Source organism: Macaca nemestrina, chromosome 2 (genome assembly GCF_043159975.1).
Source record: "Macaca nemestrina isolate mMacNem1 chromosome 2, mMacNem.hap1, whole genome shotgun sequence".
NCBI classification, from domain to species: domain Eukaryota; kingdom Metazoa; phylum Chordata; class Mammalia; order Primates; family Cercopithecidae; genus Macaca; species Macaca nemestrina.
This window is the reverse complement of record NC_092126.1, coordinates 31295353-31322132: the sequence shown is the minus strand read 5'-3', so window position 1 is coordinate 31322132 and position 26780 is coordinate 31295353. Positions and strand designations below refer to the sequence as shown.

The 26780-nt window shown below is 40.6% G+C and overlaps 1 long non-coding RNA gene across 1 annotated transcript; it reads left to right on the top strand.

Moving 5' to 3' along the window:
* The first annotated feature begins 269 nt into the window (after positions 1 to 269).
* LOC139361743 (uncharacterized) lies at positions 270 to 21082 on the top strand. Its single transcript, XR_011619334.1, has 4 exons — positions 270 to 362; positions 543 to 685; positions 10192 to 10316; positions 20493 to 21082. It is a non-coding gene; the product is annotated as an uncharacterized lncRNA (long non-coding RNA).
* The last annotated feature ends 5698 nt before the right edge of the window (positions 21083 to 26780 follow it).

The following is a 26780-nucleotide window of genomic DNA, read 5'->3' as shown; positions in this document are numbered from 1 at the left end:
ATAAATATACATACTTACTATGTACCCACAAAATTTTTTAAAGTAATAAAATAAAAACCTATTACAATTTTTGTTAAAATTAATTTGACTCCATAGATTAACTAGGGAAGAATTGTCATCTCTATAAAATTGAATTTTCTGAAAAATCAACATAACATATTAAGTACTCCTTTATTTTTGTCTTTTTGAATACATTTCACAGATGTATCATTCTCCCCATTCAGCTTTGTACATCTTTAGTAGATTATCTCATTTTTTTTTTCTTATAGACAGAGTCTCACTATGTTGCCCAGGCTGGCCTTGAACTCAAGTAGGTTCAAGTGGTTGCTCCACCTCTGCCTCCTGAGTAGCTGAAACTACAGGTACATGCCACTGTGTCCAACTAACACCTCATGTGTTTTATGCTATTATAAGTTATGTTTCTTTAAAATTATATATGTTTCTGATTGCATTAATGTATAGAAATATGTTTTACTTTCATATATTGCATTTTTATCTGTCAAAATTGTTCAGCTCTTTAATTGGCTTGTATTTTTGTGTAGATTCTCTGGGATTGATTATGTAGACATCGCATCGACTGTGAATAATGACTATTTTGTCTTATCGTATCCTATCTCTATTCTTCAATTTTCTTCTATTGTATTGGTTAAGACCTCCAGTACAGGATTAAATACAAAAGTTGATGGTAAGTGCCCTGTTTTCTTTTTCTCTCCTGAATTCAAAGGGAATTTTTTCAACATTTCACCATTTAAGTATAACCTAACATTTGCAGTAGGTTTTTAGTATATTCCACTTATCAGAAAAGGAAATGTCTTTGTATTAACAGTTTGATAAGAATGTTTATCAGGAACTTATGTTGAATTTTATACAACATGTTTTTCTGTAGTTTTAAAGATGATCATATTATATTTATTCTTTAAATTAAGATTGTAGTGAATTGTAATAATTGGTTTCTATTGTTAAGCCAACCTCTCATTCCTGAAATGAAACTAATTTGGCCATATGTTATCATCTTTTCTTAATCTGTTAGTAAATTTAGCTTGCTAACATTTTGTTTAGGACTTTAGTATCTGTGTTTATGATTTAAATTGGGTTTTAATTTTTGTTTCTCACATTATCTTGGTCAGTTTTTACTATGAAATTATGCTAGCCTCACCAAATGAGCTGGGAAATGCTCTCTCTTTTTTATACTCCAGGATATCTTGCATAGGTTTAAAATGTTTGTTCTTTAATGTTTGCTAGAAATCACTAAAAAAAACCCACATAGGCCTGATGTGTTTTGTGGGAAGATTTTTTGGGGTAAATTTTTAGAGACAGAGTCTTGCTTTGTTGCCCAGGCTGGAATGCAGTGGCTATGTGCAGACACAGTCATAGCACAATACAGCCTCGAACTCCTAGTCTCAAGGGAATCTCCTGCCTCAGCCTCTCAAGTGACTGAGGCTACAGCAGTATACCATCACACCCAGCCTATGGGAAGATTTAAGTTTCTATTCAATTTACTTCATAATTTTAAGACTATCAAAGTTCTCTGGTTTTTTCTTTTGAGTCAGTTTTGTTGATTTATATTTTTCTAGGAATCTGCATGTTTCATTTAAGTTTTCAAGTGTATTGATACTCTTCATAATATTCTCTGATTTTCTTTTGGTATCAGAAGTATCTGAAGTTACAGCTTCATTTTTATTCCTTAGATTTCTTTTACGTCTTCTCTTTTTTCTTCCTCAATCAATCTAGCCAGTTTTGTTTTTGTTGATTCTTTTGATTATATTTTCATTTTATATTGACCATGAGTGATATAAGTACTGTGAAAATCAAGATACAGAGTATTTTTATTACTGTAAAATGGCTTTATGCTGTCCTTTGTGGTCAAACCCTACTCCATCTCTAACTCCTGGTATTACTACTGAGCTATTTTCTCTCCCTATAGTTTTGCCTGTTTCAAAACACTATTTATTTTTTATTATTTATTTATTTATTTATTTATTTTTTCTGAGTACATGGTGTATTTACGGGGTATATGAGATATTTTGATACAGGCATGCAGTGCCTAATAATCACACCACAGAAAATGGGGTATCCATCCCCTCAAACGTTATCCATTGTGTTACAAACAATCCAATTGTACTCTTTTAGTTATTTTTAAATGTACAATAAAATTTTTATGGACTAGAGTCACCCTGATGGGCTATCAAATACTAGGCCTTATTCATTCATTTAAACTATTTTTTCCTAAACATTAACCATCCCCAACTCCTTCCCACCCTCCAACTATCCTTCCCAGCCTCTGATAACTATTCTTCTAAACTCTGTCTCCATGGGTTCAATTGTTTTAATTTTTAGCTTCCACAAATAAATGAGAACAGGTGTTATTTGTCTTTCTGTGCCTGGCTTGTTTCACTTAACATAATGACTTCCAGGTCTATCCATGTTGTTGCAAATGACTGAATCTCATTCTTTTTTATGGCTGAATAGTACTCCATTGTCACATTTTCTTTATCCATTAATCTGTTGATGGATACTTAGGATGCTTCTAAATCTTGGCTATTGTGAACAGTGCTGCAACAAATATTGGAACTCAGGTATCTCTTTGATATACTGATTTTCTTTCTTTTGAGTATATACTCAGTGGAATGCTGGATCATATGGTAGCTCTGTTTTTAGTTTTTTGAGGAACCTCCAAATAGTTCTCCATAATGGTTGTACTAATTTACATTCCTACTAAAGCTGTACAAGGTTTCCCTTTTACCCACATCTTTGCCAGCATTTGCTATTGCCTGTCTTTTGAATATAAGCCATTTAATCTGGGATGAGATGATATCTCACTGTAGTTTTGATTTGCACTTCTCTGATGATCAATGATGGTGAGCACTTTTTATATGTCTATTGCCATCTGTATGCCTTCTTGTGAGACATGTATATTTAAATCTTTTGCCTATTTTTTTTTTTGGATTACTAGATTTTTTCCTGTAGAGTTACTTGAACTCCTTATATGTTCTGGTTATTTATCCCTTGTCAGTTGGTGTATTAGTCTGTTCTTTAACTGCTATAAAGAAATACCTGAGACTGGGCTATTTATAAAGAAAAGAGGTTTAATTGGCTCATGATTCTGCAGGCTGCCCAGGAAACATGGCTGCAGAGGCCTCAGGAAACTTACAATCATGGCAGAAGGTGAAGGGGAAGCAGACACATCTCCACATGGTCATAGCTGAAGGAAGAGAGAGTGGGGAGGTGCTACACACTTTTAAGCAATCCGATCTTGTGAGAATTTCATGATGAGAACAGCACCAAAGCAGGATATCTGCTCCTGTGATCCAATAACCTCCCACTAGGCCCCCCCTCCAACACTGGGCATTACAATTCAACATGAGATTTGGGTGGGGACCTAAATCCAAACCACATCAGATGGGTAGTTCGCAAATATTTTTTTCCCATTGTTTGGGTTGTCTCTTCAGTTTGTTGATTGTATCCTTTGCTGTACAGGTGTTGTTTTTTAACTTGATGTGATCCCATTTGTCCATTTTTGCTTTGGTTGCCTGTACTTGTGGGGTACTGCTCAAGAAATCTTTGTGCAGACTGATGTCCTGGAGAGTTTATCTAACATTTTCTTATAGTGGTTTCATTGTTTGGGGTCTTAGATTTAATTCCTTAATTCATTTTGATTTGATGTTTCTATATGATGAGAGATAGGAGTCTAGTTTCATTCTGCCTATGGGTATCCAGTTTTCTCTCGATTTATTTATCGAAAAGGCCATTTATTGAAGAGACTGTCTTTTTCCCATTGCATGTACATGGTACCCGATATGGTTTGGATCTGTGTTCCTGCCCAAATCTCACGTCAAATTGTAATCCCCAGTGTTAGAGGTGGGACCTAGTATAGTAGGAGGTGATTGGATCATGGAGGCCAAGTTCTCATGAATGATTTAGCACCATCTCCCTTGGTACTGTATAGTGAGTGAGTTCTCACAAGATCTGGTTGTTTAAGTGTGTGGCACCTTCCCTCTCTCTCTCAGTTCTGCTCCTGCCATGTAAGATGCCTGCTCCCACTTTGCCCTTTACCATGAGTAGAAGTTCCCTAAGGCCTCTCCAGAAGCAGATGCTGCCGTGCTTGTCATACAGCCTGAAGAATTGTAAGCCAATTAAACCTCTTTTCTTTATAAGATGCCCAGTCTCAGGTATTTCCTTATAGCAGTGCAAGAATAAGCTAACATAATACCTTCATCGAAAATGAGTTCATTGTAGGTGTGTGGCTTTGTTTCTGGGTTCTCTCTTCTGCTCCATTGGTCTGTGTGTTTGTTTTTATTCCAGTACCATGCTGTTTGGCTATTATAGCTCTGTAGTGCAATTTGAAGTCACATAATATTATTTTTCCAGTTTTGTTCTTTTTGCTTATGATTTTTCCAGTTTTGTTCAGATACCTTTGGCTATTCTGGGTCTTTCGTTGTTCCATATAAATTTTAGAATAGTTTTTTCTATTTCTGTGAAGAATAACATTGGTATTTTGATAGGAATTGCATTGAATCTATAGATTGCTTTGGGTAGTATAGACATTTTAACAATATTGATTCTTCCAACACATGAACATGAAATATCTTTTCATGTTCTTTCATGTGCTCTTCAATTTCTTTCATTGGTGTTTTATAGTTTTCATTATAGAAATCTTTCACTTCTTTGGTTAATTTCTAGGTATTTAATTTTATTTGTGGCTATTGTAAATGGGATTACTTTTTAAATATCTTTTTCAGATTGTTCACTGTGGGTATATAGAAATGCTACTGATTTTTTAATGTGGATTTTGTATCCTGCAACTTTACTGAATTTATCAGTTCTGATAATTTTTTGGTGGAGTCTTTAGCTTTCTCCAAATATAAGATTATATCATCTGCAAACTACGATAATTTGACTTCTTGCTTTCCAATTTGGATGCCTTTTATATCTTTCTCTTGCCTGATTGCTGTAGATAGGACTTCCAGTACTATGTTGAATAACAATGGTGAAAGTGGGCATCCTTATCTTTGTTGTGTTCCAGATTTTAGAGGAAAGGCTTTCAGCATTTCCCCATTCAGTGTGATACCAGCTGTGGCTCTATTAAATACGGCTTTTGATCTGTTGAGGCATGTTCCTTCTATACAAACTTTTTGAAGGTTTTTATCATGGAGGGATGTTGAACTTTATCAAATGCTTCTTCAGGATCAGTTGAAATAATCATATGGTTTTTGTCCTTCGTTCTATCGATATGATGTATCACATTGATTTATTTGCATATGTTGCATCCCAGGGGTATATCCCACTTGGTCATGATGAATGATCTTTTTAAGTGTTGTTGAATTCAGTTTGCTAGTATTTTGTTGAGGATTTTTGCATCAATGTTCATCAGGGATATTGGCCTGTAGTTTTGTTTTTGTTTGTTTTTTTTTTTTGGTGTGTCTTTGTCTAGTTTTGGTATTAGAGTAATACTGGCCTCATAGAATGAGTTTGGAAGTATTCTTTCCTCTTCTATTTTTCAGAACAGTTTGAGTAGGATTGGTATTTTTTCTTCTTTAGATGTTTGGCAGAATTCAGCAGTGAAGCCGTTGGATCCTGAGATTTTCTTTACTGGCAGACTTTTTATTATGGCTTCAATCTCATTGCTTGTTCTTGGTCTGGTCAGGGTTTAGATTTATTCATGGTTCAATCTTGGTAGGCTGTATGTGTCTAGGAATTTGTCAATTTCTTCTAGCTTTTCCAATTTATTGGCATATAGTTGCTCATAGTAGCCTCTAATGACCCTTGGCATTTCTGTGGTGTCAGTTGTAAAGTCTCCCCTTTCATCTCAGATTTTACTTACTTGGATCTTCTCTGGTTTTTTTCTTAGTCTAGCTAAAGGTTTTTCTGTTTAATTTTTCAAAAAGAAAAACCCAACATTTTGTGTCATTGATCTGTTGTAATTTTTAAAATTTCAATTTTATTTATATCTGCTCTGATCTTTGTTATCTATTTTTTTCTACTAATTTTGGTTTGGTTTGCTCTTACTTTCCTTGTGCTTTAAGATGCATTGTTAGATTATTTCTTTGAAGTTTTCTTCTTTTTTGATGTAGGCATTTATAGCTAAAAACTTTCCTCTTAGTGCTGCTGCTCTTGCTACGTCCCATAGCTTTTGGCATGCTGTGTTTCCATTTTCACTTGTTTCAAGAAATTTTTCAATATCTATCTTAATTTCTTCATTGAACCACTGGTCTTTCAGGAGCATGTTGCTTAATTCCCACATATTTGTATAGTTTCCAAAATTCCTCTGTTATTGATTTCTAGTTTTATCCCATTGTTGTAGACAAGATGCTTGATATTATTTCAATTTTTGGAATGTTTTAAGACTTGTATAGTGGCCAGACATATGGTCTGTCCTTGAGAATGATCTGTGTGCTGAGGCAAAGAATGTGTATACTGCATCCATTGGATGAAATGCCCTGTAAATAGCTATCAGATCTATCTGGTCTATAGCGCAGATTAAGTTTGATGTTTCTTTGCTGATTTTCCATCGAGAAGATTTGCCCAATGCTGAACGTGGGATGTTGAAGTCAAGCTATTATTTTACTGGGGCCTATTTATCTCTTTAGCTCTAATAATACATGTTTTATATATCTGGGTGCTCCACTGTTAGGTGCATATACATTTACAATGGTTCTATCCTCTTGCTGAATTGACCCCTTTATCATCATATAATGACCTTCTTTGTCTCTTCTTACAGTTTTTGTCTTGAAATCCATTTTGTCTGATATACGTGTAGTGACTCCTGCTCTTTTTTGGTTTCAATTGGCGTGGAATATATTTTTTTATCCGTTTATTTTCAGTCTACGTGCGTCGTTATAGGTGAAGTGTGTTTCTTGTAGGAAACAGATCTTTGAGCCTTCTTTTTTAAATCCATTCAGACACTCTGTCTTTTGGTTGGAGTGTTTAGTCCATTTACATTCAATGTTGTTATTGATAAGTAAGGACTTACTCATGCCACTTAGTTATTGGTTTTGTGGTGTTCTCTTCCTTCTTTCTTTTCTTTCTGTCTTCATTTTAGTGAAGGCGATTTTCTCTGGTGATATGATTTAGTTTCTTGCTTTTAATTTTTTGTATATCCATTGTATTTTATTTTTGGTTTGAGGTTACCATGAGGCTTGCAAATACTATCTTATAATCTATTATTTTAAGGTGATAACAACTTAACACTGAACAAACAAGCAAGCAAGCAAAAAGAGAACTAATAAAGACTCGATGCCTTAAATTAATACTATGGCCTTTTAACTTTTTATTGTTACTATTTATATGTTATCCCTCAGCATTTTTTGTCTGGGAAAGTATTTACTTCTCCTTCATGTTTGAAGGTTAATTTTGCCACATATACTATCCTAGAGTAAAAATTTTTTTTTGTCCTTCAGTACTTTAAATATGTCATGACACTCTCTTCTGGCCTGTAAGGTTTCCACAAAAAGTCTGCTGCCAGGTGTATTGGAGCTCCATTGTATGTTATTTGTTTCTTTTCTCTTGCTGCTTTTAGGATCCTCTCTTTACCCTTGACCTTTGGAAGTCTGATTTTTAAATACCTTCAGGTAGTCTTCGGGTTAAGTCTGCTCAGTGTTCAATAACCTTCTTGTCTTTGGATATTGATATTTTACTCTAGGTTTCAGAAGTTCTCTGTTATTATTCATTTGAACAAACGTTCTACCCCACCCCTATCTCTTTATTTTCTCTTTAAGGCCAATAATTCCTAGATTTGCCCTTTGAGGCTATTTTCTAGATCCTATAGGCATGCTTTATTGTTTTTCATTCTTTTTTGTCTCCTCTGACTGTGTATTTTTTTTTTTTTTTTTGAGACGGAGTCTCGCTCTGTCGCCCAGGCTGGAGTGCAGTGGCCGGATCTCAGCTCACTGCAAGCTCCGCCTCCCGGTTTCACGCCATTCTCCTGCCTCAGCCTCCCGAGTAGCTGGGACTACAGGCACCCGCCACCTTGCCCAGCTAGTTTTTTGTAGTTTTAGTAGAGACGGGGTTTCACTGTGTTCACCAGGATGGTCTCGATCTCCTGACCTCGTGATCCACCCGTCTCGGCCTCCCAAAGTGCTGGGATTACAGGCTTGAGCCACCGCGCCCGGCCGACTGTGTATTTTTAAATAGCTTGTCTTTAAGCTCACTAATTCATTCTTCTGTTTGATCATTTCTTCTTTTAAAAGACTCTGTCGCATTCTTCAGTATGCCAATTGCATTTCTGTCAGCTCCAGAATTTCTGATTGAGTTTTAAAAATTATTTCAATCTCTTTGCTAAATTTATATGATAGGATTCTGAATTACTTTGTTGTATTATCTTGAATTTCTTTTAGTGTCCTTAAAACAACTATTTTGAATTCTCTGTCTGAAAGGTTGCATATCTCTGTCTCTACAGGATTGGTCCCTGGTGCCTTACTTAGTTTGTTTGGTGAGGTCATGTTTTCCTGGATAGTCTTGATGCTTATAGATGTTTGTCTGTGTCTGGGTATTGAAAAGGTAGATATTTATTTAGGTCTTTGCAGTTGGATTTATTCGTACCCACCTTCCTTGGAAGGCTTTCTAGGTATTTGAAAGGACTTGGGTGTTGTGATCTAAGCTGTAACTGCCTTAGGAAGAACCTCAAGACCAGTAACACTGTGGTTTTTGCAGATTAGCAGTGTTACTGCCTTTATGGTCTTGGGCAAGATCCTGAAGAATTCCCTGGATTACTAGACAGAGACTTTTGTTCTCTTCACTTACTTTCTACCAAACAAATCAATTTTCTCCCTCTGTTACAAGCCACCTGGAGCTGGGAGTGGAGTGACACAAACACGTCTATAGCCACCACCCCTAGGACTGCACTGAGTTTCTCCCAAAGCCTGTTGCAACCACTCCCTGACTACTGCCTATGTTTGCTCAATGCCCTGAGGCTCTACAATCATCAAGTGGCAAACCCAGCCAGGCTTATGTCCTTCCCCAGGGCCTGGGCAGGTGCAGAGGTGCCAAATGGGAGCCAGGGACTAGAATCAAAAATCTTAGATGTGTACCTGATGTTCTATTGTACCACAGCTGAGCTGACTTTTAAACCATAAGACACAGTCCTTCCCACTCTTCCCTCCTCTTCTTAATGGCACAGAAGCCTCACCTTGTGGCCGCCACCAACTCAGGCCCACGAGGAGTACTACCAGACTATTGCTGATGTTCCCTTAAGGCTAAGGACTCTTCAGTCAGCTTGTGGTGAATGCTGCCTGACCTGAGACTCACCCTTCAGAGGAATGGGCTCCCGTATGGCCCAGGGCAGGTCCAGAAATGCTGTACCAGAGCCAAGTCTTAGAACTGTGGACCCCAAGAGCCCACCTTTTGCCCTACCCACCTCTGGCCAAGGTGCTACCTAAGGTGCAAGACGAAGTCCTTTAACTTTTTTCTCCACTTTTCTCTAGCAGAAAGGGTCTCACCCCACAGCCACCACAGCTGGAAATTTGCTGTGTCTCACCTGAAGCTAGCAAGTCTCAGAGTCTCATTCAAAGCCCTTGACATAGTACTGGGGTATTGCTGCTGGGTATTCAGGGGCCAAGGGCTCTTCAGTTAGCAGGTGATGAATTTTGTCATGACTGTTTTCTTCCATTCAAGGCAGTGGATAGCCTTGTGGCCCAGAGTGTGTCTAGAAATGTTGTCTGGGAGCTGGGGCCTGGAAAGGGGATTTCATGATTCAGACTGATACCCTATCCTGCTGTGGCTCAGCTGGTATCCAAGATGCAAGACAAAGTCCTCCCCACTCTTCCATCTCTCCTCCTCAAGTGGAAGGAAGAGGTCTCTTTTGAAGCCAGGAGCTATGCAGCCTGGCATTAGGGGAGGGTTGATGCCAGCACTCCCTTAGTTGCCCTGGCTGGTGTCTTAGTAGGTCATGTGGCCCCCTAGTCCACCGTCTCTGGACCCAGTTCAGCACTAGGGCTCACCTAGGTATTATAGTCCTTACGGCTTAGACTGCCTTTCAAGTTTATTTGGAGCCCTAGAGCACTTTAGGCTGTGGCGGTGAAGCTTATGGGAACTACTTCCAGCTGCTGGGATTGGTGATTCCCCCCAGCTAGGGCTGATTTAAATGCTCCCTCTATGCGCAGGTGTCAGCTGAGTTTGATCCAGTTTTGGTTTCTGCTGTAACAAAGGCAGCACTGAGTTCATTGCCTCAAAACTGCTGGCTTGCCTTCTCCCTAGGACACAGAAACACTCTCAGCACTACGCCACTGCTGCTGGTTGATGGGGAAGAGGTGGTGTTGGTGATTCAAGACTGTTTTTCCTACCTCTTCAGTGCCTCTTTCAGCGCTATGAAGTAAAACCAGGTACTGTGAGTGCTCACCTGATTTTTGGTTCTTATGAAGATGCTTTGCTGTGTATAGATAATTGTTACATTGGTGGTGTTGTGGGGAAGACAATAGGTGGAGACTTCTATTCTGCCATCTCGCTCCACTCCTCTCACCAGAATGCTATTTAATTTAAATCATACAGTATATAACCTTTTGAGTTTGGCTTTTTTCATTAACAAATCTTATCCTTAATTTTACTCCATTTTAATTCTTCTTGACTTATGAAATCATACTTGTATTTAGAAACAAATCATTACAGAAGAAATGTAAGAAAAATTGGTAATTCACTGGTGTGCATTCTCAAGTACAATTTTTAAAATATTTCACTACATTTCTACCTAATTTTTGACCCACTTTTTTCTTTTCTTTCTTTTTTTATTTTTAGTTTTTTAGTTGGAGTCTGTCTCTGTTGCCTAGGCTGGAGTGCAGTGGTGCCATCTCACCTCACTACAACCTCCACCTCCTGGGTTCAAGCAATTCTCCTGCCTCAGCCTCCTGAGTAGCTGGGATTACAGGCACCCGCTACCATGTCCAGCTAATTTTTGTATTTTAGTAGAGACAGGGTTTGACCATGTTGGCCAGCTGGGTCTCAAACTCCTGACCTCAGGTCATCCACCCACCTCAGTCTCCCAAAGTACTGGGATTACAGGCGTGAGCCACTGTGCCTGGCCTTGATCCACTTTTTAAGTTACTTGTATAAATTTTCAAATTTTAATTTTGAAATCATAAAATCAGTATGTGCTCATGTTGATAATTTAATTTGAAGAATTTTGAGGAACTAAATTCCTTAGTTTTACTCTCCAGACTTTATGGCTACTGTCAGTTTCTTGAGTATGTCTGAGGACATTTTATATGCATATGTAAGGACATACTTCGGTGATATTGTGGGTTTGGTTCCGGACTACTGCAGTAAAGTGAGTATCACAATAAAATTACTCACGCAAAATTTTTTTCCAGTGAATATAAAAATTATGCTTATACTGCAGTAGCACTACATCTTAAAAAATATATTTACCTTAATTTTAAAAATATTTTATTGCCAGAAACTGCTAATAATTATCTGAGCCTTCAGCTAGTTGCTGCAATCTCTTTGCTAGTAGAGGATCTTGTCTTGATGTTGATGGCTGCTGACTGGTCAGGCTGGTGAAGCTGAAGGTTAGGTTGGTTGTGGCAATTTCACAAAATAAGACATCTTAAAATGAAGCTTTCCACATTGATTGACTCTTCCTTTCATGAAAAATTTCTCTGTAGAATGCGATGCTATTGAGAGGTGACAACGTGCTAGCAGCCCTCGCTCCCTTGGCGCCTCCTCGGCCTCGGCGTCTGCTCTGGCCGTGCTGGAGGAGCCCTTCAGCCCGCAGCTGCGCTGTGGGGGCCCCGCTCTGGGGCTGCCCGAGGCCTGATCTGGCTCCCTCTGCAAGCGGGGAGGTGTGGAGGAAGAGGCGCGGGTGAGCTGGGGTTGCGTGCAAGGCGCTCTGGGGTCTGCATGGGTTCCAGGTGGGTGCAGGCTTGGTGGGCCTGCTGGGCTTGATGGGAGAATGAGCTCCCTCTGGGCTGCCGTAGTGCCCGGGCTAGGTGCTGCAAAGTCCCTTGGCGAGTGCCATTGAGAGGTGAAGCTGGCTGGGCTTCTGGGTCGGGTGGGGACCTGGAGAACTTTACTGTCTAGCTAAAGGTTTGTAAATGCACCAATCAGCACTCTGTGTCTAGCTAATGGGGTAGGGGACTTGGAGAACTTTTGAGTGTAGCTAAAGGATTGTAAACACACCAATCAGTGCTCTGTGTCTAGCTAAAGCTATGTAAACGGACCAGTCAGCTCTCTGTAAAATGAACCAATCAGCAGGATGTGGGTGGGGCCAGATAAGGGAATAAAAGCAGGCCACCCGAGGCAGCAGCCACAACCCGCTCAGGTCACCTTTTGCACCGTGGAAACTTTGTTGTTTTGCTGTTTGCAATAAATCTTGCTGCTGCTCACTCTTTGGGTCTGCACTACCTGTATGAGCTGTAACACTCACTGCGAAGGTCTGCAGCTTCACTCCTGAAGTCAGTGAGACCACTAACATCTGAAGGAACAAACTCTGGACGCACCATCTTTAAGAACCATAACACTCACTGGGAGGGTCTGCAGCTTCATTCTTGAAGTCAGCAAGACCAAGAACCCACCAATTCCAGACATACTATTTGATAGCACTCTACTCAGAGTAGATCTTCTTTCAAAATTGAAGCCAATCCTTTCAAACCATGCTGCTGCTTTTTCAACTAAGCTAATGTAATATTCTAATTCCTTTGTTGTCATATCAACAATGTTTACAGCATCTTCACCAGGAGTAGATTCCATCTCAATAAATACTTTCTTTGCTCATCAGTAAGAAGCAACTCCTCATCCATTCAATTGCATCAAGTTGCATCATGAGAATGCAGCAATTCAATCACATCTTTAGGTTCCACTTATAATTCTAGTTCTCTTGCTTTTTTTTTTTTTTTAACCATATCTGCAGTTACTTCCTTCCCTGACGTCTTGAATCCCTCAAAGCATCCTTGAGGGTTGGAATCATCTTCCTCCAAACTACCGTTACTGTTGATATTTTGACCTTTTCACACAGATGAATGTTCTTAATGGCATCTAGAATGATGAATTCTTTCCAGAATGTTTGCAGTTCATTTTACTCAGTTACATCAGATAAATCACTATCTGTGGCAGCTATAGTCTTTTGAAATGTATTTCTTAAATAATAAGATTTAAAAGTCAAAATTACTCCTTGATAAATGGGCTACAGAATGGATGCTGTGTTAGCAGGCAGGAAAACAACATTAATATTCTTGTACATCTCCATTAAAACTCTTGGGTAACCAGGTACATTGTCAGTAAACAATATTTTGTAAGGAATCTTTTTTTCTAAGCTGTAGGTCTCAACAGTAGGCTTAAAATATTCAATCATGTGCAAAGATATGTGCTGTCATCCAGCCTTTTTTGTCCATTTATAGAGCACAGGCAGAGTATATTTAGCATGATTCTTAAGGGCCATAGGATTTTCAAAATGGCAAATGAGCATTGGCTTCTACTTAAAATCACCAGCTGCCTTAGCCACTACCAAGAGAGTCAGCCTGACCTTTGAAGTTTTGAAGCCTGGCATTGATGTCTCCTCTTGAGCTATGAAATTCCTAGATGCCATCTTCTTCCAAAAGAAGGCTGTTTCATCTACACTGAAAATCTGTTGTTTAGTATAGCCACCTTCATCAATGATTTCAGCTTGATCTTCTGAATAGCTTACAGGAGCTTCTACATCAGGACTTGCTGCTTCACCTCACACTTTTATGTTATGGAGATAGCTACTTTCCTTAAACCTCATGACCTGATTTCTGCAGCTTCTCCAACTTTTCTTCTGCAGCTTTCCCACCTCTCTCAGCCTGCATAGAATTTAAGAGAATTTAGGGCCTTGCTTTGGATTAGGTTTTCACTTAAGGGAATGTTGTGATTGGTTTGATCTCCTATATAAACCATGAAAACTTTCTCCAAATCAGCCGTATGGATATTTCAGAAAGGCCTTATTCATGTGTTCACTGGAGTAGAACTTTTAATTTCCTTCAAGAACTTTTCTTTTGCATTCATAACTTAGCTAACTGTTTGGCACCAGAGGCCTGGCTTTTGGCCTGTCTCAGCTTTTAATATGCCTTCCTCACTAAGCTTCATCGTTTCTAGTTTTTTATTTCAAGTGAGAGACTTGTGACTCTTCCTTTCATTTGAGCACTTAGAGGCCATTACAGGGTTATTAACTGGGATAATTTCAATGTTGTGTCTCAGGGAATAGAGAGGCCTAAGGAGGGAGAAAGAGAGCAAGACACACACAGGGGAAATGGCCCGTGGGTGTGTGGCAGGCCAGGTCTTCATTAGCAACCAGAACAGTCAGTTTTGACTAATCCTTTACCATAATTCTGATGAATGTATAAGTTAAACATTAGGAATTAAGGAAACTGCTGCATTAGTACAAGGGCTGAAATGTAAAAACAAACCCATCAAGACCCCATCTGGGCTTTCTCAGACCTTAAAGCCTGACAAAATGATGAAGGCATTCTTCTTTTGTTTTTGTTTTTGAGATAGAGTTTTGCTCTTGTTGCCCAGGCTGGAGTGCAAGGTGTGATCTCCGCTCACTGCAAACTATGTCTCCTGGGTTCGAGCGATTCTCCAGTCTCAGCTTCCTGAGTAGCTTGGATTACAGGCATGTGCCACCATGCCCAGCTAATTTTGTATTTTTAGTAGAGACAGGGTTTCTCCATGTTGGTCAGGCTGGTCTCGAACTCCTGACCTCAGGTGACCCGCCAGCCTTGGCCTCCCAAAGTGTGGGATGACAGGCGTGAGCCACCACTCCTGGCTAATGAAGGCATTCTTACACACCCCTTGTACCAGGGCCCACTTAAGATTAAGTAATTTTTCCAGGGCTCTAAAGAAACTTTCCAGGCCCTAGAACATAGTTAAAGATTAGATTGAATGAAACACTCTTGCTGGTAGGTGCGTACCCACACGTAGACATATAACTTGAATGTATATAAACACTGAAAGAAAAACTTCTAACTTTGAGTAGATCTGATGAACTTCCCTGACCTTCTCCCTGTGGCTGCTTACAGAAATAAATGCTTTTTCCCAGGTCATCTGCATCTCATTAATTGGACCATAAGACCAACCAGCTAGACCTTAGTTGTATCCAGGTACAAAATCTGGCAGCTCCACTGGGACAGAGCGTCCTCAGTAACTAGAGGCTTGTGACCTGATGGTCTTTGGGAGACTCCCAGCAGCCACTAGGTACAGTTTGTCCTGAGGACACTTCTGAGGACTTTCCCCAGGCACAAGGACCACCCATCCCCTTGCTACTGGGGTAGAAGAGGGGCTAGGACCCTGAAGGGGTGAGTAAAACTGGATCATAAGCAGGGAGTCTATTGTCTTCCTTATCAGGGCTTGCAAAGCCATTCATTTGGTACCCTTAAGGATACAATAGGGCTAATTTGTACATCTACTTTGCATTTGTTTGAAATATATTTACATTTGGCTGTGAGAATCTGTTTTTGTGTGTCTGATATCTGTTAAGTTTTGAGCACTCAGGATGGGAAACACTGTCTCTGTTCCTGCCCATGGCCCCCTAGGGAGAATTCTGGCAGATTGGAAACAAGATGGTTATCCACCCATGACTACAAATAAATTAATTTTCTACTGTAACATAGTTTGGCCACTGTATGTTTTGGAGTCTGAAGAAAGGTGGCCAGTTTGTGGGATCTCGAACTTTCACACCATCTCTCAGTTAGAACTCTTCTGTCAAAGGTCGGGAAAATGGGGGGAAAATGCCATATGTCCTGGCATTCATATTACTGTATGATTAGGATGTTAAGAAAGAAGGGAATCAGTTAATGGTACAATACACTGCTAAGGTTTGTTCTGACTCCCAAGGGGAGGAAGAAAGGACTCAGAAACCCAACAGCTAATAAATGCTCTTAACCCCATAGTAGCTACTGCCCCAGTGCTAGGGCAAGGAAAGGAAGAGTTACTGCCCCCAGAATATAGGGAAGCTGCAGAGTTAGTGTCTCCGTCTGGAACTAGGCAAAGTACTAATTTGGGGGAGTCACCGACCCTGGAGCAGGGCAATTTCCACTATGACATTACCCAGTAGGGGTTAATCAGCAAGGAGATCTGGCCGGATATTATTGGGCCTACAATCCTTTTTCCACATTCAACTTGTTAAATTGGAAAAAAATATAATTCTTCATATAGAGAGGACCCCCAGAAAATGACACAATTATTTACCACTATATTTGCTACTCACTGTGTCACATGGGCAGGTTGTGCAAGCCCTCCTGAATATTATGCTCACTGCAGATGAGTGCCAGCTAGTTTCAGACAAAGCAAAGGAGGAAGTGCAACACCTTCCTGATGAGGACCTAGATGATACTCCAGATTCTGATAGGGCAATCCTCTCTATGGACCCAAATTGGTACTCTAATGAGGCCAGTGGGGCTGGCATGGTTCACTTGGAACACTACAGGAGATGCATATTAAAGGTCATGAAATCGGCTTGGCATGGTGGCTCATGCCTGTAATCCCAGCACTTTGGGAGGCCAAGGCGGGTGGATCACCTGAGGTCAGGAGTTCGAGATCAGCCTAACCAACATAGAGAAACCTTGTCTCTACTAAAAATACAAAATTAGCTGGGCGTGGTGGTGCATGCCTGTAATCCCAGCTATTCAGGAGGCTGATGCAGGAGAATCACTTGAACCTGGAAGGCGGAGGTTGCAGTGAGCCGAGATCGTGCCATCGCACTCCAGCCTGGGCAACAAGAGCGAAACTCCGTCTCAAACAAAAAAAAAAGGCATGATATCAGGGATGCCTAAACCTAAGAGCTTAAACAATGTACAGCAGCTCCAACAAAAACCTAACGAGGATCCCTCTGAGTTCACGGAACATATTTGTCAGATGTTCAGAAAATACACAGACCCCTACAAGATCCTGAAAACATCAATATGGTTAATATGACTTTCCTAGGGCAAAGTGCCCCTGATATCAGGAAAAAGTTCCAAAAGATAGAAGGGGCCATTAGGATGAATGCCTCCCAATTGATTGTTGTTGCATTAAAGGTTTACAACAGCAGAGAAACCAGGGATTTAAAAACCTGTGACAGGCAATACAGGTTCTAGCCATAGCAGGAGGAAATCCAAAAGGAAAGGGACTCCAAAAATGGAGAGGAAAAAATAGAAAGGATCAATGTGCTTGCTGCTGGGAAATGGGACACTGGAATGAGGTTGTCCAAAATTAAGCCAGAGTGAACCAAAATCACTGATGGCAGTTAAGCCTGGAAATGAATTCGAGGAGGATTGAAGGTGCCCAAGGTCCCCAGCAGCTCCAACCCTATCTGATATTAAAATCTCCCCACAGGAGCCTGGGGTAAAACTGACAGTACAGAAACAAAAAGTGAATTTCTTAATCAACATTGGAACTCCTTATTCAGCGGTTAACGCCCCAATAACTGGACTTTCTAATACTTCTGTTAATGTGGTTGGGATAAACAGAGAACTAAGATCGGAATGGTTCCTGTGTCCCCTCTCTTGTAAAGTGGGCAATGAATTAATACTCATAAATTCCCTTATGTGCCAGAGTTCCCAGTCCCTTTACTTGGCAGAGACCTGCTATGTAAGCTGCAAGCTCAGATTGTCCGTAATCCCGACAAACACAAGATGTGTCTCCCAAGTGCCTCTAGAACATGGGTTTCAGCTGCAGGCGCTCCTAACAGACTCAGAGGCTTCCAACTCTAAAACAGGGACTATTTCACAGGAAATCCTCGACAAGGTAAGCTCAGAGATTTGGGCTTCACATCGGCCCAGGAAGGCCATCAGTGTGGACCCAGCGAAAATTAAACTTAAAGAAGGAGCCTAGCCAGTCCAGAAGAAACAATACACCTTAAAAAGAGGAGCATTAGAAGACATTCGACCAGCTTGGTCCAGTTCTTGTAGTATGGCCTAATATTACCCCATCAGTCTCCTTACAACACTCCAATTTTGCTGATGAAAAAGCCTCACTCACACAAATTTTGACTTGTACAAGATTTAGGGGCAATTAATGACATTGTAGAAGACGTACATCTCACTGTAGCTAACTCATGTACTGTGTTTATTTCTCTTCCTGGAGATCATGAATGGTTTACAGTACTGGATTTAAAGGATGCTTTCTTTTGCATACCTGCACACATAGAAAGTCAATTGCTGCATGTCTTTGAATGGACAGATCCTGAAGCCACAACGCAGTTTCAGTATTATTGGATTGTGTTCCTACATAGGTTTAAAAACTCTCTGACTATATTCAGAGAAGCCTTGCCTCAAGACTCAAGAAGTTTACAACTGGAAAATGGGGGTGTTGTTACAAGTTGTTACAATTCCTGGATGATTTACTAATATCCAGCCCCTGTGAATGGGGATGTCAAAATAATACCACTAAAACTCCAAATCACTTAGCCACCTGTGGGTACAAAGTTTCAAGTTAAAAGGCTCAAATATGCAGAAAAACTCTGGGGTACTAAGGGTTTCTCTTGCAGAAGGGGACCAGAGCCTTGATGGTGGGAATGTGAAGTGCACTACCACCACACCCTCTGTCAGAAGACAGCTGAGAGGATTTCTGGGTATGGCAGGGTTTTGTCACATTTGGATTCCTAACAATGGACTGCTAGCAAAGCCACTATATGAGCTGTTGAAAGGGGCTGACAAGGATCCCTTCAACTGGGAAGTGAAACACCAGCACGCATTCAAATAACTCAATGTAAGTTAATTTCTGTCCCAGTCTTGGGGCTTCCAAATCCTCACAAGTTCTTTCAACTGTGTGATCATGAGAGACTGGGTCTGGCACTCGGGGTCCTCACCCAAAAGTTAGAAGAAATATTACAGCCGGTAGCTTACTTTTCTAAGCAGCTGGTGACTGTGGCCAAAGGCTGGCCCCCGCTTGTTTAAAGGTATTCTCTGCCACCTGCCTGCTGTTAAAGGAAGCTGAGAAGCTAACTTTGGGACAGCCTGTCACAGTCTATGTGCCTCGCCAAGTGCTGGTGCTACTGGAACAAAAGGGAGACTACTGGCTGAGAGCAGCAGGTTAGGCAAATGCCAGGCCATTTTTAGATGACCCCACAGTGAAATTACAAACCACCAGAGCCCTGAACCCAGCTGCTTTACTTCCTCCTACCAAAGAACCAAAATAACCTATGCATAATTGTTTAGAAGTTATTGATCAAGTATTTTCCAGCCATCCTTGATTTAAAGAATATAGCCCCACTGTGTGTAGATTGGACATTGTTCACAGATTGGAGCAGCCTGGTAACCAACGGAAGAAAGAATGCTGTATATGCTGTGGCGACCTCTTGAGAGGTAGTAGAGGCAAGGACTTTACGTAGGAACCTCTGCACAGAAGGCAGAGCAAATTGCCCTTACGAGAGCCCTGCAGTTGTCCCAAGGTAGAAACACCACATCTATGCTGACTCTAAATATGCATTCATGATAGGCCATGCTTATGGGGCCATTTGGAAGAAGAGGGGACTACTGAAGTCTGTGAATACTGAAATTAAATATGCCACACAAGTACCGGAATTACTAGAAGCAATAAAGGCTCCACAGGTGGTTGCCATAATGCATTCTCTTGGCCATCAACACAGCGATTCCAAAATAGCAAAAGGAATGCCTTTGCAGACCACACTGCCTGGCACTTAGCCAACATCAGCATTGAATTCCAGACACCTCTAATTCCTCAAATAGATTTAACAGCCTTTAGGCCCCAATATAATCCTCGGATGAGAAAAGTGCAGAAAGCAAGGGATTCGCTTTAAATAAGGAAGGATGGAAAGTAAATAACAAGGGCCTAATTTGGATACCAGCTCATCTTGTCCATCCAATATTGAAGTATATCCATGATAGCACACACTGTGGGCGAGACTGTTCGTTGGCCTTCATACAGTGGCATTAGAGAGGGAAAGGGCTAAAAGCTAATTTGGAAAATACAGTCCAGCGCTGTTACCTGTGTGCTAGAAATGAACCTAACAATCACAGTTGAGGACAACCCAGACATCAAGACAGAGGAAAATACCTCACTGGAAAATTGGCAAATAGACTTACCTCAAATGCCACCCTCCTGTGGAGGACACAAATACCTCTTAGTTCTAGTAGACACCTTCTCCAGCTGGGTAGAGGCACACAGAATGAGCAACTGAAGTAACTGAAGTTTTCTTAAAGGAAATCATACCTCACTACGGGCTTCTGAACATAATTCAGGGGCCCTCATTCACATCTGACCTAACTCTATAAGTAAATAAGTCACTTGGAATATAATGGAAACTACATTCAGTGTGGAGACCTCAATCTTCCGGACAGACCAAAAGAATGAATCTAACACTGACAACAATCATTGCCAAACTGTGCTGGGAAACCCAGTTAAAGTGAATTCAGGTACTGGTTGCACTACTCCGGTTAAGGGTAACCCCCGGAAGCGGGATTAAGTCTCTACAACATTATATTTGGGAGATCCTTTGCTGCTGATCCATCTCGGGTTACCGAGGCACCCCTTAACAGGGCGTTAACTATTAAAAACCGTATTACTCACTTGGAACAAACTCTTAACATTTTGCATAAATTTGCTTTCGACAGGAGCGGTGTGAACTCTGCAGAGCTGTGCCCCACATTCCAGCCTGGTGATCAAGTGCTGTTAAAAGAATGGAAAGAAACAAACCCTACTCCCCAGCTGCAGAAGAAATACAAAGGGCCCTACGACGGGCTGCTACGCAACAGTTCGGCCCTGAAACTGGTGGACGTCAAGCCATAGATCCACTACACAGGGGTGAAAAAGTACCTGCAAGAAGAAACATCCACGGCAGAGGACGCGAAGGCCGCCGAGTGGGAGATGGAATCCCTGGAAGGCCTAAGATTTCTGTTCAACAAATGACAAGATTTTCCCTTATCATATTTTTCCTTTCTACTCCTTTTGTTGTTAATGCCTCTACCGCTAACGTTTTCCTACAATGGGCACACAGTTATGCAGATGCCTTACAACAAGGAGACCCTTACTGGGTCTGTGGTTCATTACCCATTGCTAACACCACGAAGCTGCCTTGGTGGGTCTCCCCCCTACAAGGGAAAGACTGGATTTTTTTACAAAGCTTTTTAGAGAATCTTAAACAATGGACAGGGGTACAGATGACTGGGCTAACTAGACAAAACATCTCAGAGTGGCCTATAAATAAAACTTTAAATGAGCTGGGGCATGGTAAACCATTCTCAGTAAATGAGACAAGGGATAAAGTAACAGCCTTTGCCACCCCCTTGTTGGATACCAGGGTGTTGGTCCAGACTTTCAGACCTCAAGAACACTCGATATAGAAATGGGTTTCTCCAGACATGGGATGGGTACATTTGGCTGACAGCCACTAAAGGACACTTAAGCCAGATAGCTCCCTTATGCTGGGAGCAAAGAAATCATTCCCTTGATAACTGGCCAAACACAACCCGTGTTATGGGATGGATTCCACCTGGAGAGTGCCGACACACTATAGTGTTACAGCAAAGGGACCTGTTTGCCACAGACTGGTCTCGGCGACCTGGCTTGAACTGGTATGCTCCCAACGGAACCCAGTGGCTCTGTGGCTCAAACCTATGGCCTTGGCTTCCCTCAGGTTGGTTAGGACGTTGCACTCTAGGTATTCTCTGGGCACAAGGACGCTGGGTAAAAACCATGGAAGTCTATCCTTATCTTCCACACATGGTTGACCGATGGACTAGGGCCATTGTTCACAGGAATGATCACCTACCCACAATCTTTATGCCCTCAGTAGGTTTAGGAACTATAGTACAGCACATAGAGGCTCTAGCCAGTTTTACCCAACGGGCCTTAAATGAGAGCCTCCAAAGTATTTCTGTCATGAATGCTGAAGTGTATTATATGCACAAGGCCATCTTACAGAACCGAATGGCCCTAGATATTTTAACTGCAGCTGAAGGAGGAACCTGTGCCCTCATCAAAACAGAATGTTGTGTGTATATTCCCAATAACTCTGGAAACATTTCCTTGACCTTAGAGGATATGCGTCGGCAAATCCAAGCCATCTCTAGCTCTGCACTGTCGCTCCATGACTGGATGGCATCTCAGTTTAGTGGAAGACTTTCCTGGTGGCAGAAAATCCTCATTGTCCTTGCCACCCTCTGGGGCGTAGGCATAGCACTGTGTTGTGGATTGTATTTTTGTCGCATGTTTTTCCAACACATTCCCCAAACTCATTTGATTATCTTTCAACAGGAACTGCCCTTGAGCCCCCCAAGTCAGGAGCATTACCAGCGCCAAAGAGACATATTCCACTCTAACACCCCCTGACGATGACCCTATTCAGGAGGAAGTAGCCAGAGAGACTATGTGGCCCATTTCCCTTTAGTCTGCTATATTTGCACTTTTGTACTAATCTTTAATGAATCAATGCTTTAAAAAGTAACTGACATGATAGGAATCATGCACAAATTGTGGGGACTGTGGCAGGCCAGGTCTCCATTAGCAACCAGAACGGTCAGTTTCCACTAACCCTATACTATAATTCTGATGAATGTGTAAATTAAACATTAGTAGTTGGAGAAACTGGTGCCTTAATACAAGGGTTGAAATGTGAAGACAAACCCATTAAGACCCCACCTGGATTTTCTCAGACCTTAAACCCTGATAAAATAATGAAGGCATTTTTACACATACCTTGTACAAGGGCCCACTTAAGTAATTTTTCCAAGGCTCTAAAGAAACTTTCCAGACCTCAGACTCTAGTTAAAGATTAGATTGAGTGAAACACTCCTAACGGCAGGTGCACATCCACATGTAGGTACATAGCTTGAATGTATATAAGGCCTGAAGAAAAACTTGTAATTTTGAGGGGTCTGGTGAACTTCCCTGACCTTCTCCCTGTAGCTGGTTACAGAAGTAAACCCTCTTCTTTCCCAGTCTGTCCACATCTCATTAATTAGACCATGAGACCAAGCAGCCGGACCCATTTTGTCCAGGCACAGGTGGAGCAGTCGGAACACACACATTTATTGATTAAGTTCACCGTCCTGTATAGATGTGATTTGTGGTGTCCCAAAACAATTACGATGTAACATGAAAGATCACTGATTACAGATCATCATAATAGGTGTAACAATAATGAAAGCTTGGAATATTGCAGGAAGCACCAAAACGTGACAGAGACAGGAAGTGAACACATGCTGTTAGAAAAATGGTGCCGAATACAGGGTTGCCACAAACCTCCCATTTAAAAAAAAAAAATGCAGTGTCTGTGAAATGCAATATAGCACAGTGCAATACAGCAAAGTGCAATAAAAAAGGCACATCTGCATATGTCCTCTTCTTCACATGTAACATGATAATATACAAACTTCACTGTCCCTTTTTTACTTACTGGCAGAGACTGCTGGTTATTGCCAGTATCTATTCTCCACTTCTTCCTTCATAATAAAGCCTCAGACTTATAGCAGATTATATGGCTGCCCAGAATAAGGAATATATTTCATAGTCTGTGTTGCAGGAACACTTGGCCCTGTGACTAAATTCTGGCCAATGAGATGTAAACACCAGTACAATGTGGCTGCTTGTACATGTTCTTTTCCTCTTCTTTTTCTGTCATCCTCATGCCTGGGATGCAGATATTATTTCTGAAGTTCTATTCCCTGTCTTTGACTACGAAGACAAGAGCCACATCACAGGGAAGATAGAGCACTGACTTAGGTGGGTCTCAGGCCCTCAAGAGCTTCATGGAGCAGAGCTGCTACACTAACTCCCTACATCCACAGTTATAAACAAGAGAGACATGACTTATCAAATAAAATCAAGGAATCAAAATTTTTAAGTGTTGACCTTGTAATTTTTTTCATTTTGTTCTTTTTCATAAAGTGTGCACCATTGTGTTTGAGAGTGCCAGTTTCCATATATCTTAAGGTGTTTTCACATCACATGAAGAATAGCTATAGAGAGAGTTGGTTTATTATACTAAATTTGTAAATTTAGTACAAAGGAAAGAGTGTACTATTACTGGGAGTGGAAGGTTCCCCCAAGACACAGCAGCGGGTTTGTTGGCTGTCACGTAGAGACCCATAGTTTAGCTTTTATGAGGGAAATACTCTTGGAGACCATCTGCTAATACCTCGCCTCCAATTTACAGATGAAGACACCGTCTCCCACAGAGTTTCAGGTAGCCTGCCTTAAAAGGCAGAACCTGTTTTACAGTCTAGCTGTGGCTTCATTCCATGATTGGGTCAAATCATGTCTTCTTTAGCCTCAGTTTCTTTACCTGTGATAAGAGAGACATGAGAATCTTGCAGAGATGTTATAAATATTAAATAGGCATTTCTATATCCCTACACAATCCCTAGCACAGAGGTGCTCAAAAATAGCCCTTTCCTCCCTTGACTGCTGCTGCCCCAAGATTTTGTGGTACCCAAACTTCCACATGCCTCCTCCTTCAGCTGTTATGTCCTCCTAAATGGTCTCAAAGGATTGTTTGCTGAGGCATTTGGTTCTTCAACTGTACTTCTAGACACAGGATCAAATTCCTCCCATGTAAATCTGCAGCATTAATTGTTAAGATCTTCACAACTATGATAAACTCATGATTAAGGTCTAGCTTTGGCAACAACAGTGGTAAAGCTGATTTCATCAGCAGGTGTTTGAAGCCCAGTGCTTGGCTGAGTGTTCTTTGTTAATCCCTGATTTCAAAGAAAGAAAGGATCTTTGCCTATTTACTTTGCCTGAGTGGTTTTCTCGGGTCAGCAGAATCCTATTAATTATTGAATTGGACAAATATTAGCTCTCTCTAAAGCTTCTTGCTGTGCTGAAACATCATGTCTTAGAGTGTTAGTTTAGATAGTTTCTGAATTGGATTGGAGGCATTATATAGGCTTAGGCTATATGGTTTTATATGCTCTCTTAAAATCTATGTATTATGGTTTATTACCTCCATAAATTTTCCTTAACTATCTTCGTTGGCCATTTGCATCTTACTAATGACTACTTTCTTTGTTTCTAAAGAGTGAATCCATTTAGGGCAGGCCTCAAATTGTGAGCATTGTCCTCTGCAATACTTAAAACAAGTACTTTGCATATAGTAGGTGCTGAATGAATAAGTGATTGGATAAAGAAACGAATTAGCAACACATGGACACAGGGAGGGGAACAACACACACTGGGGCCTATCAGGGGAGGGGAGTGGAAGGGAGGAGAGCATTAGGGAAAAGAGCTAATTCATGCTGGGCTTAATACCTAGATGATGGGTGATAGGTGCAGCAAACCACCATGGCACACGTTTACCTATGTTACAAACCCGCACATCCTACACATGTACCCCAGAACTTAAAAAATAAAATAAAATATAAGCACATAAATATTGAAAAAAGGAACACTGAAAATAAATATCCATTAAATCTTAAAAAGAAACAAATGAACAAGCAAATAGGTTTTTCTCAGGTTTTGTTTCATATATTAAATATATTCAGCCATGTCATAAAAGAAATTTGTGGGTTTAAGAGATCATAATCCCATCATGAAAGACCTTTCTTTAAATTCTATTTTTAAGAATTGAGTTCAATATTAATTAAGAATAAGCTTAGCAGAGACTGAGAGGAAGCTTAAAATTTTAACAGTCACTAGAACAAAAGTGTAATTCAGTATAATTTTTTCTCCTATTGAGGAAGCCCGGAGGTCTATCTCCAGGACTGATATGGCCCCATGATGACAGGCACTCAGGTTTCTTTCACCTTCTAGCACTGCTGTCCTCAAAAAGTAGCTTCTACCTCATGGTCTAAGGTGGCTGCTCAAACTCCTGCCATTATGTCAGAATTCTCACCTGGTGGAAAAATGAAGAATACCCTCTCTTCTTTAAAAATACTTCCTAGAAGTTACTTCTACTGTTTCTGCTTGCACTTCATTGGCCAGAACTCATTGACACAGGAGTCCAGGATATGTAGTTTTCATCTTGGGCGCCGTGTGCCTGCCTAGTATCAGGGGTTCTATTGTCAAAGGAAGGAGGATAGAATCACTATTGGGGGATGAAGAAGAGTCTCAGGCAGTTTCCCATTGCTGTTTGGATAAAGTATGAACTCACTGTTATGCTCCACAAGGCTCTGATGATTTACTCACTGCTTGGTCTCTGGGCTCATCTCTGGTTTCTCATTTATATTGTTTTATCTCTGTTTTCCTACTTTCATTTTCTCTAAAGGGTGGGCTCTAACCCACCTCAATGGCTTTGCACATGCTCTCACTGCTGAGATTTAAGAATCCTAGATTAAGCTCTCTGTCCACATAATATTTTTTCATAACATCTCATACTTTCTCTTTGTAGCACCTACCACAATTACCACTATAACTTATTTATGTAATGATTTACTTTATATCTGATTAATCTATATGTTGTATAAGTGCAGGGACTTGGTTTTGTTCATGCCTATATTTCCAGTGTCAAACATAGTATTTGGCACAAATTAGACACTTAATAACTTAAATGAATGAACTTTCTAATAGAACTCTCTCATTTTACAAATGAGGTAATAGTTTTACCAGAGTACTCAAAGATATGGATTCTAGCTTCCTGAATTAGTTACAATGAAGGTTTGAACTGGTATTAAAAGTCGTACTAAAACATTCCAGTCTAATTATTTCCTGCCTTAGTAAGGACAATGCATCAAGTAATACTTACTCTTCTTTGATGGTCAAAGGAAGGCTAATGTGCCTGAGGGTCAGTATTATAACTATTGATCAGCACTGACCAAAACCACAAATGCGGAACAAGAAAGCAATCATGTGGAAACTGTGGGACTCTGGGATCAGCCTAGAAAGTTCCCTTAAACAAATGTGCTCAACATTAGCTGGTTTTCTTTTCAATTGCCTCTTTCTCGTAAGAGTAGTGTGCTAAA